General features: G+C 41.9%; 1 non-coding gene and 1 pseudogene across 1 annotated transcript; one reads left to right on the top strand and one right to left on the bottom strand.

Moving 5' to 3' along the window:
* Positions 1 to 12,193: 12,193 nt before the first annotated feature.
* On the bottom strand, positions 12,194 to 12,358 carry LOC132898246 (U2 spliceosomal RNA; annotated as a pseudogene).
* A 3,469-nt stretch (positions 12,359 to 15,827) lies between these two features.
* Positions 15,828 to 15,899, top strand: trnap-cgg (transfer RNA proline (anticodon CGG)). Its single transcript has one exon. It is a non-coding gene; the product is annotated as a tRNA-Pro (tRNA).
* Positions 15,900 to 21,629: the final 5,730 nt, after the last annotated feature.

The following is a 21,629-nucleotide window of genomic DNA, read 5'->3' as shown; positions in this document are numbered from 1 at the left end:
TCTGGAACCATGCCTGAGTTTCCATTGGTTGTTTGTTTATTTTCACATGGGCGACTGCACAGAAGTGGACTTTTGTTCTGGGGGAGTGTATTCTGACTCCCATTTGCATGAATACCAGGTGGTAAGCTTCAAGGGTTTTGCCACTAAAACAACCCAATCTCCTCACATGGAGTCCCTGGCATGCTTCTCACACTTTTGGGGCATGCCTCAGGAAGCATTTGTTGCTTCATTGTTCAATGAGAGCAGTTGGGTGGAAAGTGGTGAAAAGTGCCTTTTCAGGACAGCAGCTTTAAGAATACAAGCAGGTAAGCATCATATTTTCAGTTTGTGAAAGCTGTCTCAGCTGACTTTGCACTCGAGCGAGAGTTAGAATTTCATAGTGGATGGTGGGAATATGACAAGCCTGTTGAAAAATGTGAGTTGGAGATACTGAGGTCAGTCGGCAATTCAAGAAAGAAAGCCAAGCAAACTGAAAGGAATCTGTGATAGCTCACCTTCAGAGCTCATCAGAGGAGCATCTCAGCAGAAAAGTAGCGTGCAGTTAGTTGATTTGGCCATTGTTGCAAACAGTGCCAAGGTTGTGGGTTTAATCCAAATAGTGGCTGTTTTCACAGATGTGCTGCTTTGAATGTGGCGAAAGAAATTTGATCTTGACTTGGCTGAAAGTGCAGATGATTCGGCTGGTTTGCAAGATGACAAGAAAGTTTTTCTCTGTGAAATGCAAGCACAGGGGCAGCAGGTGTTTTGGAGAATGTGGGCATCAATCCCACTACCTCTTACATGCAAAGCAAGTGCTCTACCACTTGAGCTAATTCCCTTGCTGTGTCTAAGGGTTTGTCCAACTAACAACCGCAAGCTCCCCAACCTGCCCTTCCTGGCCTGCTCATTGCTTTCTGCAACCATGCCTGAGTTTCCATTGGTTGTTTGTTTATTTTCAAGGGGGCGACTGCCCAGAAGCAGACTTTTGTTCTGGGGGAGTGTATTCTGACTCCCATTTGCATGAATACCAGGTGGTAAGCTTCAAGGGTTTTGCCACTAAAACAACCCAATCTCCTCACATGGAGTCCCTGGCATGCTTCTCACACTTTTGGGGCATGCCTCAGGAAGCATTTGTTGCTTCATTGTTCAATGAGAGCAGTTGGGTGGAAGGTGGTGAAAAGTGCCTTTTCAGGACAGCAGCTTGCTTTTCACCAGCAGCTTTAAGAATACAAGCAGGTAAGCATCATATTTTCAGTTTGTAAAAGCTGTCTCAGCTGACTTTGCACTCGAGTGAGAGTTAGAATTTTATAGTGGATGGTGGGAATATGACAAGACTGTTGAAAAATGTGAGTTGGAGATACTGAGGTCAGTGGGCAATTCAAGAAATAAAGCCAAGCAAACTGAAAGGAATCTGTAATACCTCACCTTCGGAGCTCATCAGAGGAGCATATCAGCAGAAAAGTAATGTGCAGTTAGTTGATTTGGTCATTGTTGCAAACAGTGCCAAGGTTGTGGGTTTAATCCAAATAGTGGCTGTTTTCACAGATGTGCTGCTTTGAATGTGGCGAAAGAAATTTGATCTTGACTTGGCTGAAAGTGCAGATGATTCGGCTGGTTTGCAAGATGACAAGAAAGTTTTTCTCTGTAAAATGCGAGCACGGGGACAGTGGGTGTTTTGGAGAATGCGGGCATCGATCCCACTAGCTGTCTCAGCTGACTTTGCACTCGAGCGAGAGTTAGAATTTCATAGTGGATGGTGGGAATATGACAACCCTGTTGAAAAATGTGAGTTGGAGATACTGAGGTCAGTCAGCAATTCAAGAAATAAAGACAAACAAAGTGAAAGGAATCTGTGATAGCTAACCTTCGGAGCTCATCAGAGGAGCATATCAGTAAACGCTGTCTAAGCTGACTTTGCACACTAGCGAGAATTAGAATTTTAGATTTGATGCTAGTATGATCTTTTATTGCCATGATGGAGTTTGTGGAGGAAATGCAGCTTTTGCTAATTAGACCTGTTGCACTGGAACAGAGTAAATATCCACCCTGTTGCACTGTGTGCAGGAGGAGAACCTGAAGACGGTGCTGATGAACCTGACCAGTGCCTCGGTGCAGACTAACAATGTGGGAACCAAGCAGGCAGACACCGTCTACTTCTTGGCCATAACACCCCAATTTGTGACGGAGGTGGTCAAAGCTGAGAGTCCGGATGGCATCCTGCTCTCCATCGGCAGACAAATGGCACTCAACTGTGGTGCGACCTGTTCTGAATTATATCTCTACATGTGTAGATATAGAGTGACAGCTACAATTATCAACAGTACATAATTACTGACACCTTTTCAGATTTACCAATTGAAAACAATTTTACAAAGGTGAGTTTCAGTTACAACAGTTTTTATTGGTTAATTAATCAACCGGAAGAAACCCCTCACCCTTTGATCTTGTCGTCTGATGACACAGCTCATTATCTGAGATGGAATTTTTTTTTAGCACGATGAGCAAGTTGAGGAAAACCTGGATGCTATCATTGCATGTAAGTATGGTGGAAAGATCATGGACTTGTTTTTACTTATCAAATTCACCGATTTTTCATGATATCCTTGTCGAAACCTACTTTGTTTCTTACTCTTTCATTTGACAGTCGGCATTTTGTATCTTATCACACATTTGAGAAGTCATGTGAGGTGTTGATCATCGTGATCTCTTTCACCGGTGTCCACCATTATCGACACCTTGTGGAATTAAGTGACATTTACAACTGTTATGTATCGATCTTTGTGTTGCATTGTTGAAGCAGATGAAATACTTTAAAAAATATATAAGTGCTGTGATTTATCATAATTTTTTCCTGATTCATAACAGAATGGAATGCTTAGAGAGTATTTGGAATCTGATTGAAATAAATAGAATTAGACCAAAATCAAATTCCTAGTATATATATATATATATATATATATATATATATATATATATATATATATATATATATATATATATATATATATAAAATGTATGTGTGTATGTATTATAAATTACATGCTTGAAATATTCAGGTTTTTCTATTCCATTTAGAATTTTTTTTTTGCAGTTTGTTGTAAATATCTACCATATATTACAATATCAGACATTTTATATTTTTAGATATAGAAATATAAAGTTTTGGTTCGAGAACTGACATGCGACTTTTTACCTGGATTTTCATGTGGTTATAATATCAATTGCCTGTTGACATTTATTGGTAAACTACAAACCTAGAAATTAATACAAACGACAATGAGTGATTTAACAAAATTTAATGTACGAAAGTACTTAGAAAGTGGGTAGAAGTGGAACAAAAAGATTTTCTGACACAGGTTAAACATTATCAGTTCATTTGTTTACAACCATTAGGATTACTTCCTGATTTACCTAAGCACTGACTTCGATATATTTATATAAAACATATTTTGGACTTAATAGAAGTCTATATAAAAAAATTAAATAAAAACTGTTTTGTTAACTTAATTCCACATACCATTAAAAAAATAATTCTCATCTCGATGTCAATAATTGTGGAACGGTGTCAATAACTGTGGAACGGTGTCACATCATCTGACATGCTAAGTAATCGTGAATCAACTTTTTTTTTTTCCAGTGGAAGTTTGAGTGACTATTCATGCACAATTTATGTATTGAAAGTCTCTTCTACTTTTGCAATGGCCAAAAGATCATTAAGGTGTTGATGATTGTAGCCGCAGCTCTAGTTCTGAATACTTAAACTTACGACCTACGATACCCTGTGGTAGGAGTGGTGCTGTTTCAGATTGGCATACTGCAGCAGTATGGTGTGAAGGTTTTGGGCACACCTGTAGAGTCCATCATCGCCACAGAGGACAGACAGCTGTTTGCTGACAAACTGAAGGAGATTGATGAGAGGATCGTCCCCAGTGTGGCTGTGGAGTCGGTGAGCCCTGCTCTTCTCTCGTTACACTCCACACGTGTATATCCAATATCCAGCACACGATATTCCCAGTCACCCGCTTTTAAAGGCCTATATAGATCAAATGGGTGTGCTTTTATACAAATGTTTGCATGTGTAACATTATTTATGATAATATTTACTCAGCATGTAATGATATATTGCAATGATAAATCGTGATACCTATTTATGACAATTTGAATAAATGAATTACAAAACAATATCAACTGTGAGCTACTGCTCACTTACGTATCCCCTTGCTCTCGCTTATATCCAGGGCTTTGAACCAGAATTTTTTTCCTGTTGGTTCGTTCCGAACAGAAACAGAATTTTAACATTTCCGGTTTTGGGTTCCACCATTAAATAGATGTTCCCGAACCAGTTAGAACAAAAAAAAAAATTAATTCCCGGAACGGTTAATTACGTTCCCTGTCAGCTGTTTAACAAATGGCTATAAAATTATGTCTCTGTCTCATCCAGCTTAAGCCAAATGTAGGCTAATTCTATTACAACCTTCATTAAATAAGATAAGAAATAATTCAAAACAATTATTATTTCAAATGTTGGCGATTTGGATTCTCAGTATGTCTCCCATCTACACAAACAGAAAAAGTGCCAAAAATGAAAGATAATTCGTTTAGTGTGTTACCAAAGGCTAGTCAGGCCCTATGCATTGATAGGCTAATGTAGGTTAACGTCATTTAATGTTCGCGAGCCTCTCATTAACGTGGACAAATATATTGATATCGTGTTTGAAATTGACGTTTTTGAATAACGATAGACTGCAATATTTACCTCTTATTTATCACGTGGAGACGTGATAGTAGTCCACCCTCCCGCTCTCTCCATTCAGTCAGCAAACGTCACATAGGAAGTGAACCCCAGCAGGTCATAGAAACTTGCGCAGGAGAAGAATGACTTTTTTATTTGTAGGCTACGGAAACTTTGAGGAATGAAATAAAAACCGATATTAACCGGTTACCATTATTTTTAATAAGCATTTCTGTTCCGGAGCATAAAAAATAATAAAGATTCTGGTTTCGTTTCTGTTCCATGTGAAATACAAAAAGTTCCCGGTTTTCGTTCCTTGAACCGGTTCAAAGCCCTGCTTATATCAGAATACAAGCAAATGAAGGAATAGGACACGTATTATGAATGTTGACTTCAACAAATAATTAACCCAGAAACAAATAAGTAAAGAGCAGTGTTCTCTCCAGATATTTCAAATAGCATCCTGGAAAACTGTCATTTTGAAATAGCATTTTGCTTCTTGAAATAGCGTCTAAATCCACCCTATAAATTTCATAAATACATTCAGTCAGTAAACAGATAGTCGATGTGCGACAGACCTGAAAACGGTATACACAGTATAGAACCCCAAGCTGAAGTTCAGTACCAAATATCAAACAGTTGTGATTTGTAGTTGCTGAGAAAAGTGTTTCGAAAATTTTGTAAATCCACCCTATATGTTTTGTAAATGCATTCATTTGGTAAACAGGAAGTCGATGTGGGACAGACCTGAAAACGGTATACACGGTATAGAACCCCAAGCTGAAGTTTGGTACTAAGTGGCTATGATTTGTGGTTGCTGAGAAAAAGGGTGTTTCGGATGGACGGAGATACAGACGGACGGACGGAGGTAAACCAGTTTATCCCCCCTTCTTTGGAGTGGGGGTATAAAAAAATGAATTGTAATTATCAGGCTGTGTAATCACTAAGATAGATAGACAGCTCCCAAGCTGGAAATTTGTTTTGTTGCAGCAGCAAGTTATCAAACATGTGAAAAGAAAAAGAAACACTGTGCAACATAAAATAGAATTAAAAAAAAGAACAAACTGACTTTACAATATACAGATAAAAAAAAACCTATATATGCACTTTGTACATGTGACTGTGCATTAATAGTGCAAAAATCAAGAATTGTGATAAATGAAGATAAAAACTGTGCAAATGACAGTAAACTCAAAATTACGCCTCTTCAGGTAGCTTTTTTTCTTTTGCCATGACCCGGATTCAAACCGGGGTTGCTGCAGCCACAACGCAGAGTACTAACCACTATACGATCATGGCAAACTATTCAGATGTAATCAGACACTTACTTTCAAGACTATATCACTCATAGTTTTCAAGTTCTGCTCCGGAAACAAAACCTCCCCCTCAGACTAACCTGAGAGACTAAGTCTGAAATTGTTTCCATGGAAACATGAAAAATTAAAATTTCTCAAATTTCTTTGTATGAAAAGGCACATCTACATCACCTTGTTAATATGTATACCTAGTTTCAAATCCGTATCATGAATAGTTTTGGATATATGCTCCGGAAACAAACATTGCTCTTAGAAACTAAGTCAAAATCCATTTTTTATGTAAAAATTTGAAAAATACTTGAGAAAGTAGCCAGAATGTACAGTCCACAGCCCACTCTACGATTGACACACTGCATTATTTAAAATGTGTGTCCTTTTTTTGTGAGGCAAATAGTAAACAGAAGCTAACTGCAGCTAGGAACTAAAGTTGTGAGTGATGTTCCAGTAGGTTCTGTGGGCCGTTTTGAGGAGCAGGACAGGGGCTCAGTGGTGAGAGCACTGGTCTAGTAAACCAGGGGTTGTGAGTTCAATCCTCAATGGGGGCCTGTAAGGGGCCTTTTGAAGGTGGAAACATGATCCAGATAAAAGTGAATATGTTGTGGACACTGCCCTCTGAAGGTTGCTCATGATTTCTCATCACCTGAAGACCACTTTCTGCTGGTGAGAATGGCCCTGTATGGACAGTTTGATCATCAGTGAGAACACTGTGGATGAGACAGAGGACCTGAAGGTATCTTTGGTGTGCAATTTCTGCAAAACAATTTGCACTCAAGTCTCCAACAATGCACACAGTCAGGTGGTATTTGTTTATATTTGGAGGCTACTTTGCAAAATTTACCAAGTCTTGTTTTTGGTAATAATATACAAGTTCAGATATAAATCCATAAATCTGGGCTTGTTGTAATGTTTGTAGGCTGCTGTTTCATAGTTAATTATGTAGGGGAACTTTGTGCATAAAAAGATCCCTGAAACCACATATAGGAAATTGGTATAAAAGTATTACATCATTAATATGCAATTATTATATCCATAATAGGTGTTATTTGTGGCACGCAACCTTTTTACTGAGGTCAAAAGCAGGGTTCATACATTAGATACCCATTATGGAACAGCCTTCCAAGTAATGTTCGGGAATCAGACACAGTCTCAGCATTTAAGTCTAGGCTAAAAACATATCTGTTTAGTCAAGCCTTTTGTTAATGGTGTTTGAGGTAAAGGAGTAGATCTGGAGGGTCCTCAGACATAGAGTGTTTTGGTAAACTGGGATGTATGGATGCTGTCAGTCCCCACTCGCTTGTTCACTCGAGTTTGTTGACGGTGCAGTGGCTGGCTGCTTTATGTCCCGGGGCTCCCTCATGCCTGTGTTACCTTCTGGCTCTCTCCTTTTAGTTATGCTGTCATAGTTAGTTGCCGGAGTCCCTGCTTGTACTCGGTGCAATATGTATACTGTTCCTACTTATTCAGGTGACATTGGGCATACCTAACCACCTGTGTTTTCTTTCTCTCTCCCCCCCCCCCCCCCCCCCACTCCAAATCTGTCCCTCTGAGTTACATGGAGTCAACAGGAAATCTTTTGGTGGAGACGGTGGGGACCTCGACTGGCTATCGTAGCCTGCAGGGAATCGGCCGTCAGACATTCTGTCGCATGTCCCAGACCCGGTGAAATGTAACTGAATTGTCTTGGCCAGGCCTAAGGGTCCCATCTGCATCTCATCATTGCTGAGGAGTGTGCTCCCATCACCCAATCAAGCATCCAGCCAGAGCAGGTCATGATATATTTTTTTTACCATATTAACATGCCATTGTGTTTCATGCCTGATGTAAAGACTCTCGTCTCTGCAAGCCTACCACACAGATTTAATACTTGTCATTTTTAGGGCATACCTAACAACATGTTTTCTTTCTCTCCCCCCCCCAATCTGTCCCTCTGAGTTACATGTTGATCCTGGGATTGAGATGCTGGCCTCTTCTGCCCCTCGGACCTGCTTGATCCATCCTGGTGCCCTGTGTCTGGTCGGAGTTTTATCGCCCCACTCCTGTGAAGGACGGCCCCATGAGGACAGTTGAGGGTTATACCTGTTAAAACTGTTAATATTATAGTCAGGCTGTCTGTTGTTGCCCAAATGAGGATGGGTTCCCTTTTGAGTCTGGTTCCTCTCGAGGTTTCTTCCTCATGTCGTCTGAGGGAGTTTTTCCTTGCCACCGTCGCCACAGGCTTGCTCATTGGGGATAGATTAGGGATAAAATTAGCTCATGTTTTAAGTCGTTCAAATTCTGTAAAGCTGCTTTGCGACAATGTTTATTGTTAAAAGCGCTGTACAAATAAACTTGATTTGAAACTTGATTTAACCCTAAAAGGGCCTAAACTACTGAGTGGGATCAGTTAGAACCTCAGAGGTGGTGTGCTGCTCAGTCTATTCAACTGACATAACTTTTTGCTTTTAGGAGTTTGTTACTCTATAGATTCTTGATCTAAAAGTATGTTTGTTTCAAGATTGATGAAAAAAAGTGTTTAACAAGGTGACTGATTTTCTGTTGGGGTCCCATAACTCTGTGAGATTTGTTGCAAAAATATTTCAGCAAGTTAGTCATTTCTTTGTGTGTCTATCTTTGCCTATCTGTATGTTTGCATGCTTGCAGGGCCAGTCAAAGACCTTTGGAGGGGCAGGGGCTCAACATTCAAAAAAGGGCACTTGGAACAAATTTTTCACACAAGTTAACTTTATTCAAAACTAAATTTCAACTGAACATTCTGTGTGTGTGTGTGTGTGTGAGTGAGATCCATCTAAATGCTGCAGTATTCTTCAAAGCAGCAGTCTTCGGTTTGCCATGTTCTTGAAAATGTCTATGACAACACTGTATTCAATATGGATATCTTTCTCAATTGCCAGCAGAAGAAGGTCTGACAGCCTTTCTTCATGACAAAGTTTTGTCTTCACTAGCTTTAACTTTGAAAAGGAACGCTCTACCGTTGCAGTTGACACAGGTAGTGTTGTCAATGTGTGCTGTAAATGAAGCACACACCCTGTAAAAGGGTGCTGTGAATGAAGCACAGTTTGGAATGCCTCCTCACTATCTTCAGCCTCTTCCTGAGGTGTGTCCCTATTATCTTCAGGCTCTTTCTGAAGTGTGCCCCTGATATCTTGGCTTTCTGTCTCAGTCTCACACACACTTTCTCTTTGCTGTTCTTCACAACTTTCCTGGTTCTGTATAATTTCTGCCTCTGGATTTTCTACATCTTCCACACTCTCTGCACTCTCTTCCTCGGTATCTCCTTCCTCCACATCAACATCTCTCTGTGACTTCGCTGTTTCCTGCACACTTCCTGTGCCTCCTGCGCTAACTCCAGCTTCTGCCTCAACCTGTTCATCTGATCTGGAACTTCCCACTCCTGAGAACAAGTAACAGTTTGTTATTTACCATTCAGTAGTCTATTCAGCAATCACTTCAATGTGAGCAACTGGTACATTAGTTCAGAATTGACAACATGCATCTGACTTATTACCAACATTTTCATACTGTATTTATTGAAGCATTAATATGAAAATATAGTTGATCTTGGTAACAAGACATGTCAGATAGTTCTTGTTCATTCTGAAGTGAAGATTAGTCTGACCTGTAGTTTTCTTTCTGACCCAACTGGACAGAGATCCACTGCCTTTTGCTGCCTCCTGCAGCTCCTTCTCTTTCTGCTTCTTTATCCTCTCTTTCCTTGGCGTCTTTGCATAATGCAGGCTTTCACTTATTTAGAAAACGTTTCCCTATGTTTTAACTCAACTAACCTAAGCTATTATAACATAATAGTCTTGATAGAATATGTTGTGGACATCGTCATTCAGCCTTAAGTTTTCGAAGCTGCTAGAATATGTTATTAACGCCGTCGTTCAAACTAAAGTTTCCGAATCTGCCACGTTAATCAAATGGATGGAGCAAACAGTTTAAATATAGCCTAGGCGGCTTCATTAAATTACAAATAACCCTATGCATTTACTGTTGTGTTCTAAGCTGCACAATATTGCATGTTCAGATAAGAAATGAAAGGAGACTTTCAGTGTGACCTTACCATGCCATTCCTCGCACTGTCTCCCGCTGTCAGCCACCTGCATGTGCTTTCTGCACAGAGGTTCACTGAATGCATGGCGTCACAGATTGATGCCCGCATTTACATAGAAAAACGTTATTTTATAAATCTATAATTTCATATATTATTGTCAAATTGTAGAGAATATTGATGTTGGAGCTAACTTATCTTTTACAAATATTAAAAAAAACAACAACAACAACAAAACAGTCCCTATGAAAAGGGCACTTTGGACAGCAAACAGAAAAGGGGCAGGGGCTAGAGCACCTGTAGCACCGGTTTATTGCACGTGGGTGATATGCTCCCTGACTAACAGTTGATAATGTCAACAAAAAAAGACTTCAAATTAAGACTATAATGAATTCAGAAATAATGCATATGCTCATGAGTTCTTGGTTAAGCAATAGACCCCTTGTGTGTGGCGTCAGGTGATAATTTCTTCTGGGGGACAACCAGAGACCGTCTTTCTTGTGAGCAATGCGTAATGGGTCTTAAATATGGTTCATTTTTGCACTGATTTTGGTTGTCTCCCTGGAACTTTGTCTTGAACTTCTGATAGTGGCTTAGTAACTTGAATCAGGCATTTCTTGAGAAAGGAAATATCTCTTAACTGGGAGTAGGAGATGTTTTTCACTGACAGTTTTTATCTGTAACTGTCAGTGAATCCCTTTGTTTCACTCCAGCTTCGATAGCCCACAACAGTGATGGCATGTGAGAAAAGTTCTCTCCAAGGCCTGCCATACAGTCGTAGTTTGCGGCCATGATCTTGCTATTTTATTCATCGACAATCCACGGAGTTAGAAGTTTTTCAGTCGTTCTTTGTGAGTGCTTAACCTGGAATAGAACATACAGTAGGTTGTATTCAGTCATGTGACTTTTGCTTGCGAGTTTAATTCCGGTGAACATGAGCGTCACCACCATTGAATGTGAAGGGGACGTGTCCCCTTCACAAGTCATAATTCTTCATTTGGACCCCCCCCCCCCAATATTTAACATAAAATATTAGTTCACCCAGAGCCATTTCTATTGCTTCGTGAAAGAATCCATTCCACTTGATCGATAAGAGAATACACATACCACTGAAAATCCACTCTGGGTTTTCCGGGTGTTACCTACAACAACTCAGTCAAAATTTCCCCACAGGACAGGGTTTTTTTGTCCCAATGTAAATGTTAGTGCAGTTAGCTGGCTAGTCAATGTTAGGAGATATATCAGATAGCTTAATGTTAGCTATCATTTAATTCAAACCCAGTAGGCCTCCCTTACTGTAATGCCAAGAATGAGGTCAAGTCTGCTCTGATGATATTTATTGATTCCCTGTTGTGATTTGAAGAACTTGTTTTGTCTGGTCTTTGCCAGTTTTCTGGAAAGTAAGATGGGAAATCAGTGTATGGGGAAGGAATAGTAGAAAGGAAAGCAATGGAGAGAGATGGATGTTATTCCAGGTGGATTGTGAAGAAAAGGGGGATAAAACTTATGAAGTGGTAGAAATTGTGGTGGCACCAATGTAAGAAGGAGTTATATCTATAAATCTATTTGTTATACTAATCTGTAAATGTTACTGTAGTACCACCATTGCATGTAGGTTGACAAAACTGCATTTGTTCATTGTGTGAAGTTCTCTTTTATGTGTCATTGCTTGACACAGTGTGATTTTGTGTTATGAAGACTGCATGATGCCATGCCATTTTGTTATGAGTATTACTAAATCGGAAAAAAGTAAAATGTACCCACGAAAGTCACTGTTGGTGGTTAACAAAATTGCACCTGTTCATTGTGTGGAGTTATTTTTTATGTGTCACCGTTGCTTGACACGGTGTGATTGTGTTATGAAGTTTGCATGATGCAACGTCATGCCTGTTCATTGTGTGAAATTATGAATATTGGGTAGCACTTTATAATAACAATCCGTTATAACTAGTTAATAGATCATTAGTAAACTGTTAATTAATGAGTTATTAATGACTTGTTAAGTGTTTGTTAATAGTTCATTAAGGATTTATAATGATGCCTTTTACCGGTATATTATTGTCAGTCAGAAAACAATCAAATGTTAAAATGACACACAAAAACATTTTTTTTTTAAACAAAGGCACCATTCCTGAAGATAGTACAATACCAGATTGATGTGTGGAGCAGAAGCAGCAAGCCCCTATTTTAGCTCCCTGTTCAACATCTTTATTTAGAGAGCATATCAGATATTAAAGTGATCAGAACAGATATTATACTTGCTCTTAATCAAAAAGCAATAACTTTCTGTATTCAATGGCTTTAAATATCCCACTTCCAAAATTTGAAAATATTAAAATCCAAAAAGGTAAACACAGCTAGACTCCACCCCCAACAGCTGGATCCTTTTGAAGAGAAAGACATTGTCCTGGGGGCTTGTGTGTGTTTTCCATGCCAAAAGTTCAATATTTCTAACATTTGACCACCAAAAATGTACAGCTCTACTAGAACAAAGCCTGCAAAAATACATTGGACTAACTAGCATTCCTCTCTCCAGAAATCGTTAATAAGAGACAAAAGATTTACGCGACAATGAAGAGAACCCTGAATTACACTTAACATTGGGTCAGGTTAGTGACACTGTATTGGAGGTGCAGAAAGCTGGTATAGAGAGCGTGCACGTGACGTCACGAGGTCACGTGATATTTGTTTATCCGCCATTTTGGACGGCATGGCCGCGCATAGAACTTAGACGAACCCATTCTAATTATCAAGTGTGTGGGAGTAGATCTTTCGAGGATGGTTATATCTTGTTCAGCATTTGGTTGTACCAATAGACAGGGCCAAAAGGAGGGCCTGTCATTTTATAGATTCCCCGCAGATGAGGAGAGACGCGCAAAATGGGTGTCCGCTGTGCGAAGAGAAAACTGGTACCCCAGTTCTACCAGCCGAATTTGTAGTGAACACTTCATATCAGGTAGGTGTAATCTTCTAATTCAATACTCCTAGTACATCTGTTAAGTTGATTTTCGGATTGAATGATAACTACATACTTAGAAACTAGACAGTCTCTAACGTTTAAAATGGCTATGCCTAGCCCTACTACCCTGGCCTAGTCTATGACAATGTTTTATCTTTTTGGCTCATATATGCCTTTGAAAGGCCAATCCATAGTAGGGATGGCGAAAACTAAAAAAAATCTTGACCAACCACCGAGCCTCATTAGCCGGTTAAAGTCGGTTAACCTATGAGTTTAAACAGGGATGCAAACGGCGGATGCCGCCTTTTTCACGGCTGAATCTCGCAGATCCGATTTTTTTTAGGGGGGGCGTTGGAGTGTCTGAATAATTTCATCAAAGTAAATTATGTATTAAAATTACTAAATGAGCAAATGCTGTTACAGTCCATGAAACATAGAAAGTATTAGTATGAGAAGAAGGCAGTTGGTTAGAAAGCTGCGCACATTTGTGCAGCTTCCGCGCAGGCGTGCGCGGCTTTCTGATTTTCTGTTTTTCAGACAAAAACATACATATTTACAACCCTGTCATTATCTGGAACTGAGTTTAGATTACGAACATTCTTAAGATAAAACATCCTGCATAGTCTCTTTATGATAAACGTCTTAATGCCACTTAGCCGTGAGGTTATCAAGTAGACATTCTTCTTCGGGACCTTCCAGAGGTATAGTTGAGATACCCATCCCGCAACAAAATATTTATAAGCTTCCAGGCTCTTGTAAGCTTTGAGGGCTTTGCCAGTGTAACACAATTCACGATTAACGAGAAAATTGTAAATGTTGTGGTAGGCCAGATCGGGCAAATCGCCAGCACCGCAGCTCCAAATTTCCCTGAACAAAGATTGCAGCAAGTTGTACGGATCTGCAATCCCCAACCTGGAACACTTTTCCATGTAACGCTGCCTCACGTCACCTTCAAGATGCTGAACAAACTTAGACAAGTAATCGCGCGATGTAGATGGGGTATTTTCTGAATTTTCTTGGGGATTACTGCCTGGATCCATTACGCTCGCGCAAGGTAAACTATCCTGATGCCGTCCAATGTGACGGAGTGGGCGGAGTACACACGTGCGGGTCACGTGACTGCACATCCTCTATAGGGTAAGGTGGCCTGGGCCAATCTCTTACACCTTTACAGCTTTGTTAGCCATTGCACACAGGCAGAGAAATGTCTGACCAATAAGTGTTTCTGTTAGATAGATAGATAGATAGATAGATAGATAGATAGATAGATAGATAGATAGATAGATAGATAGATAGATAGATAGATAATATTTTTGGTGGTCAAATGTTAGAAATATCGAGCTTTTTGCATGGACACCCCCCCATATATACAAACCAGTTTTATGCAGAATATTAATAGATTATGTTAACTCATAAATTAAAAAAACAAATGAATAAATAAACAAGCATAGAATGCAAAGCCAATGCAAATAAATACAAAAAAACAATAAAACAATAAAAGTCTCTGTCATACAGGACCGTGAGCCACTCTCAAGCTGGCTCCCCCCTGACCCCCAGAATGCGCATAGCTGCCACTTCAGGACCCAGCAGAGATCCTCACCCTTTGCCCACTGCTCCATCCTTGTAGTTTTTCACATCTCTTTGGTAGGCATCTATGAGAGCCAAGTACTGTGGTGGCCAGGACCCCCCTGCTTGTGACCCCGGCCACCTCCTCTGATTGTGGGCATGCAGTGCCTCCTGCAGCGAAGATTTTACCAGCTTTTTGAGTGCGTGCAAGGGCACCGTCACCCGCTTCCCCACCAGCAGGCTGCAGGAGGGCCACAGGGACTTTACCTTAAAATTTCAAACAGGCTCAATTCACCTTAAAATCAGCTCTCTGTAAAGGGACACCGCAAGAAGGTCATAGGTTTTGGAATTTTGAAAAAAAGATTATGGTTGCAGAGATACGATGATTTTAGTAAAAAAGAAATAACGGTAATTGCGTGCTAACTCCCCCAACACACACACACACCTCTCTACTTAACATTGTAGCACAAAACAGAAAGGGTCTACATGGTCCTAATTGGTTCTGTTAGAACCAGAAAAGGTTGGTAGTTTTATGAGCAACTTAGTTTTGGAGGTGAATCCGAACAAATTCCTGCCTGTTGTGCGCCACCTGCTCCTGCAGCTCCAGCACTGTAAAGTGAGAGTAAGTGTCTATTTACTGCCATTATTGAGCCTTCTGCCGAGCAGGTGAGCTTACAAAGATGACAATTACAAAGAGACAATGCTTTATCATAACTGTGAAAGTTGAACACCAAATCAGTTTAAAACAAAAAACAAACAAACAAACAAAAAACCTCTATGATTTGTACCATGTATTAACTTCCCGGGTTCCAGAAAACAGCTGGCGCAGTTGTTGCTCTTCTTCTTCATGAGTGACTTGGCTTGTGTATTTGTCTGCCTCTTTCTCGGTGGCTATAGGTTCTAAATCATTCTCAGACAACCAACCACAGATTGAGGACGAATCTGAAGAGCTTTCGTGTCTTTTTCAAAATAATCGGTATCAAGAACGCACACCACTGCAGAGAATAGTATAGAGTCCGTGTGGAAACAAAAGAAGGCACTGGCGCAAATGACATGACGCGTGCAGTGCCGCCGACCTGTAAATAACTGCGATCCAATAATGGCGGACAAGCTTTTAGTGATTTTTGGAACAGAATTCAGACGCAAAAATCTTTTTTGAAGATTAACCTTTGAAGGATGTAATGCAATTTCAGCAGCATAGACACAACTTTTTGTGGGTTGTTTGGCTCGTTGGTCTAGGGGTATGATTCTCACTTCGGGTGTGAGAGGTCCCGGGTTCAAATCCCGGATGAGCCCAGGTTTTACCTTAAATGGTTGATCTGAACTGCTGGGGATATGGATTTCACTTGGCTGCATCATTCTAAAAGCATGAGTTTAATGAAAGTTATATAAAAAAAATCCCTGGTTTTCTGTGTGTGATGTGCTCAAATACACTGTAAAGTTGCTGGATAAATAAAAGAAGGTTTTCATGTCGAAAAATCACTAAAAGCTTGTCCGCCATTATTAGATTGCAGAGATTTACAGGTCAGCGGCGCTGCACGCGTGACGTCATTTGCGCCAGTGCAGAAGGTTCCTTCTTTTGTTTTCACACGGACTCTATACTATTCTCTGCAGTGGTGTGCGTTCTTGATACCGAGTCTTTTGAAAAAGACACGAAAGCTCTTCAAATCCGTCCTCAGTCTTTGGTTTGTTGTTTGAGAATGATTTAGAACCTATAGCCACGGAGAAAGAGGCGGACGAATACACAAGCCAAGTCACTCGTGAAGAAGAAGAGCAACAACTGCGCCAGCTGTTTTCTGGAACCCAGGAAGTTAATACATGGTACAAATCATAGTTTGCTATTTTTTTCCTGATTTGGTGTTCAACTTTCACAGTTATGATACAGCAGTGTCTCTTTGTAATTGTCATCTTTGTAAGCTCACTTGCTCAGCAGAAGGCTCAATAATGGCAGTAAATAGACACTTACTCTCACTTTACAGTGCTGGAGCTGCAGGAGCAGGTGGCGCACAACAGGCAGGAATTTGTTCGGATTCACCTCCAAAACTAAGTTGCTCATAAAACTACCAACCTTTTCTGGTTCTAACAGAACCAATTAGGACCCTTAGGAAGCAGAGGCCATCCACATCGGATCTTCTTTAATATCAACAGATCTTCGTTTAAGGTACGTGAATCTTTTCATCATGGCACACCTTCAGCTTGTTCAGTGTGCTGAGTGCAGGATGTTTAGTCATTCTTCCTCCGTCACTAGCGATAGCTTTATTAGCTTTATTTGTGATAAGTGCAGATTAGTTAGCTCTCTGATGGAGAAGATTACAGTGCTAGAAGCACGTGTCCAGGCTTTAGAGCAGGTTAGTGAGTGTGAGAACAGTGTAGTTTCTGTTGGGGAAAGTCTGGATGCCCTAGGTGGAGTTAGTAATCCCCCAACTCCGGCATTAGAGCCCTTACAGCGGGGCGAATGGGTGATGACTCGGCGGCATAAGCATAGAGCCAAAGCTACCGCTGAGGCTCGCCCACGGGAGCACCACTCCTCTCCGCGTCACGTGCCGAACAGGTTTGCTCTCCTTAGTGATGCACCCACTGAGAAACCTGAAAGAGCTCTGGTTATAGGGGACTCTATCATACGGCACGTGAAATTAGCTCAGCCTTTAGGGGCACCAGCAGCTTTAGTCAGGTGTATACCAGGAGCCAGGGTGCCGGACATAGCAGGTAATCTTAGGGTCCTAGGCAAGTACAGGTTTTCAAAGATAGTTATCCATGCAGGAGCTAATGATATACGCCTTTGTCAGTCTGAGGTTACTAAGACTAACTTTGTAGAGGTGTTTAAATTAGCGAAGGCGATGTCCGATGCTGTAGTATGCTCTGGCCCCATCCCAATGCGGCGTGGCGAGGTAGCTTACAGCAGGTTATGGTCACTGAACTGCTGGCTGTCCAGGTGGTGCTCTGAAAACAGTGTGGGCTTTAGAGATAATTGGGCTAATTTTGAGGGCACTGCTGGCCTGTTAGGGCGGGACGGTATCCATCCCACTCGGGAAGGTGCTGCTCTCATTTCCTGCAGCATAGGTCATAGTCTCAGAACAGGCCTAGTTAATTTCTGACAATCCAGAGCCAAGGCCAGGGAGCAGACGAACAGGCTAAACCGACTGTCTGCTAGCTGCACAGAGTCGTCACTCAGGGTCCACTACATCGAGACTGTGTCTGTTCCCCGAGCTCAACAAAAAGGTAGAAATTTTCAGAGAGTTTGTTCCAGTAACCTAATCAATATAAAATTAGATCATACTGACTATACAGCTGCTGCCAGCACCTTTGATCTAAAGGTGGGGCTATTAAATATTAGATCTCTTACATCTAAAGCACTAATAGTTAATGAACTCATTACTGATCAGGAGTTTAATGTACTTTGTTTAACTGAAACATGGATTAAGCCAAATGAATATATAGCATTAAATGAAGCGAGTCCTCCTGGATACAGTTATATACACCAGCCTCGTCTAACTGGCAGAGGAGGAGGCATTGCGGTTATTTATAACGATTATCTAGGTGTAACACAAAAACCTGGTTATAAATTTAATACATTTGAAGTTCTTCATACTCACATAATATATGTAGCCTCGAAAAATAAGTCTACCCAGTTAATTCCATTGCTTATTATTTACAGGCCCCTGGGGCCATATTCTGAGTTTCTTTCTGAATTTGCAGATTTTATCTCAGATCTGGTTATTTCCTTAGACAAAGTTGTTAAGATTGCGCTGCGTGCTGTTCAGATGCGTTACCAGGAGATCTCCGAGGACAAGAAGAGAGCGAACCACATGAGTTAAATCAATCTGGTTTATTCTCGGCGTGTCCTGACACACAGCTGCGTCAGGGCGTTTATATACACTTCATAGGGAGTATCAGCAGTGGAAAGTTATGGAATGTGTTTTGCACACTCAGTATCAAGGTCACACAGGAGTTATGCACAGTTCAACAAGATGTTTCACACAAAAACATAGACAAAATCAGAATATGAAACGGGAACAGAACATATGAAAAGTACAAAATGTACAGAGCAGCGCGTATTATCTCTGGCCTAAAGTTAACCCTAAACTGCTACACTACACGACAGTCACCCTTGGGCCGCGCATTTACAAGAGTAGGTTTAGGAGTATTCAGGATTATATTCTTACAATCCCCTCTTTAATACTCTGACGCAAGCCCAGAGTATTATTCACACCCCAGTCTTGGCCGACAACCTTACCTCTGGGTCTGTATTGTCTGTCAGGAAAACCTTAGTTTGAGTATACGAGGGCCACAGGCTGAGCCATGTCATATTAACCTTAGAGTAGTTAGATGGGGCTATTCGGACCGGAAAAGGATCGCTGCTGTCATGGGGTAACAAAGAACACACATAACAAGGTATACTCATATTCATTGATGTTTTTACAGTGAAGTTTATATATTTCCAAAACTCGTTATCCCTTGGGTCCCGGTGTATTGCTTGTGCGGGTAACCCTGCCCCAAGCGTTGAGATCAGCACGATGATGAAGAAAGTCATACTGGTCACTGACTTTGTTCTCTAATGCTCACAGGGTGCAGACGGCGAAAAATATCACAGGCTCCCGTGCTTTTCAGACTCTTCAGCCCAGAACTTTGCAAGACTCACCAACCATCCCCTCTTTGTAGATCAGCCGAAACTGGATTGCTCCAGATGCTGGAAGGGGATCCCTGAAAAGGCCGTCAGCTATTGTCACAGCAACTTTCTGAAACACAAAAGTCTGTTAAGCATCAACAATATAGATTTCTATTACATTGGAGCCTTCTTTATTCTGCTGGCATGGATCCACTGTGGAAAAAGGTCTGTTAGTACAGCCGTGCGAGTTACAGCGAGTACATCGGTGGGCCCACTGTAGGGTGACTCCTCCATGGGAGCGTTTAGTTTAGCGAATCTCTTTACTAAAACTCTGTCCCCTACCTCAAAGGGGTGAGTGTGTGCCTCTGGAATGGGAGGCTTTTTGGAATTTACTCTCGCCCAATACTCATCCAGCACCCGCATGAGACCCACCGCGTACTCGCTGAGATGTACTTCAAGATCACCCGTTCCTATAACCTGCATGCCTCTACGCCAAGGGACAGGAAAGGGGCGTCCCATGACGAGCTCGTACGGAGATAAATTGTCGAGAGCGACCTGAGCAGTCATGCGCATATCAGCGAGGACCAACGGTAAAACTTGGACCCAATTTTTCGTGCCTGCGTCTTGCATAGCCTTACGCAACTTACCCTTAATTGTTCTATTCGCGCGCTCCACAATGCCAGAGGACTGTGGATGGTATGGGATATGAAAACGCCAATTGATCTTGAGGTCTTTACATAGCTCCTGCGTTACCTTAGAGGTGAACGGCGTTCCCTTATCAGAGTCAATTCCTACCGGAAGACCGTAACGTGGGATAATTTCCTGTGTAAGTTTGTTCACTGCTGTTCGGGCGTTCTCTTTGCTGCACGGGAAAGCCTCAATCCACCGTGAAAATTTGTCAATCATGACCAAAAGGTATTTGAACGGGCCCTGCTTTGGCATGTGAGTGAAGTCGATCTGCCATTCTTGGAAAGGCGTGTCGGGTATGGGAAGGTGCTGATGTACCGCGCCTGGTTTAGATAGATTATTCTGGGCGCACGTTAAACACTTGTCCAGAATGTTGTGTGCGTCTGTGTGCAAATTATTGATGCAGAATGTTCTGTTCATATCTTCCACTACCCCTCTTCGGCCGCGATGAGTGGGACCATGGAACTCGCGGACGAGAAAGGGAGTACAGTGACGAGGTAAACAAAGACGGCCCTGTGCGTCAAGCAAAACGCCACTCTTCTCTGTCGCGCCCTGGGCGTCCCAGAACTGCGTATCTGCCACAGAGGCCGAGGCCTGGATAGAAATGAGATCTATGTCAGGTAAGACAGCGCTAACCATGCGATCAGTAGAAACTAAAGCGCAATTAAAGCTTGGAGGCAGGACACCGGATGCGGCTGCAGCTTTAGCGACTCGATCAGCGAATGAATTGCCCTTTACTTCAAATGAGTCCCCTCTTGCGTGCGCGCGTGTCTTAACAATGGCCAACGTGCACGGAAGGAGACAGGCGGTGATTAAATCAGTAACAAGTGAAGAATGAGAAATGGGCTTACCGTCGGCTGTCGTAAACCCCCGAGACGCCCAATTGCGGCCGAAGTCGTGCGCCACGCCGAAAGCGTAGCGTGAGTCGGTGTAAATAGTAACGTCTGTGTCTTGAGCCAAAATACATGCGCGAGTCAAAGCATAGAGCTCCGCAGCCTGAGCAGAAGAAAAAGGCAAAGAATGAGCTTCAACAATTTCATCAGGGAGGCGACAAACAGAGTAACCACACAGGAACACACCATCCGCAGGGCGGGAACAGGAACCATCTACAAAAAGAGAATCGCCTGTAGAAAGAGGGGTGGAGTGTAAGTCTGGGCGGATGCTAGTCTCAAAAACGATATTAGAAAGACAGTCATGTGAGTCAAACGCAACATCGTCATCCTGTGAGTTAAGAAGACGCTGAAGAGCGTGGGCGACAGAATCAAACGACGAGGAGGGCTTAACAGTGAGATGCTCTGTGGCCAAAAGAATAAACTCATAGCCAGAGCGACGCTGAGCAGACAAATGCTGAGTGCTAAGATTCCGCAGAATGTACACGACGTCATGTGAAGTGTGTAAAATGAGCGGATGCGACAAAACAAGTTTTCAGCGTCCGTGACCATGAGAGCACACGCAGCAACAGCCCTAAGACAGCCAGGAAGCCCTTGTGCCACAGCGTCAAGAGTTTTAGACAGAAACGCGCAAGGTCGCATGCCCCCCCCGTGCTCCTGAGCCAGCACCCCAGAGGCGGTCCCCCTCTGATTGCACACATACAGGTGAAACGGCAAACGATAGTTCGGCAGCCCGAGAGCAGGGGCGGAGCACAAAGCTTGCTTCAGAGCCTTGAAGGCCGTTAGCATGTCCTCAGTCCAGACCAGGGGCTGAGTCAAAGGATCTGAGTGACTTATAGCTGA

Source organism: Neoarius graeffei, chromosome 1, assembly GCF_027579695.1.
Source record: "Neoarius graeffei isolate fNeoGra1 chromosome 1, fNeoGra1.pri, whole genome shotgun sequence".
NCBI classification, from domain to species: Eukaryota; Metazoa; Chordata; class Actinopteri; order Siluriformes; family Ariidae; genus Neoarius; species Neoarius graeffei.
Note: the sequence above shows the minus strand (reverse complement) of the source record. Positions and strands in the feature narration are given on the sequence as shown.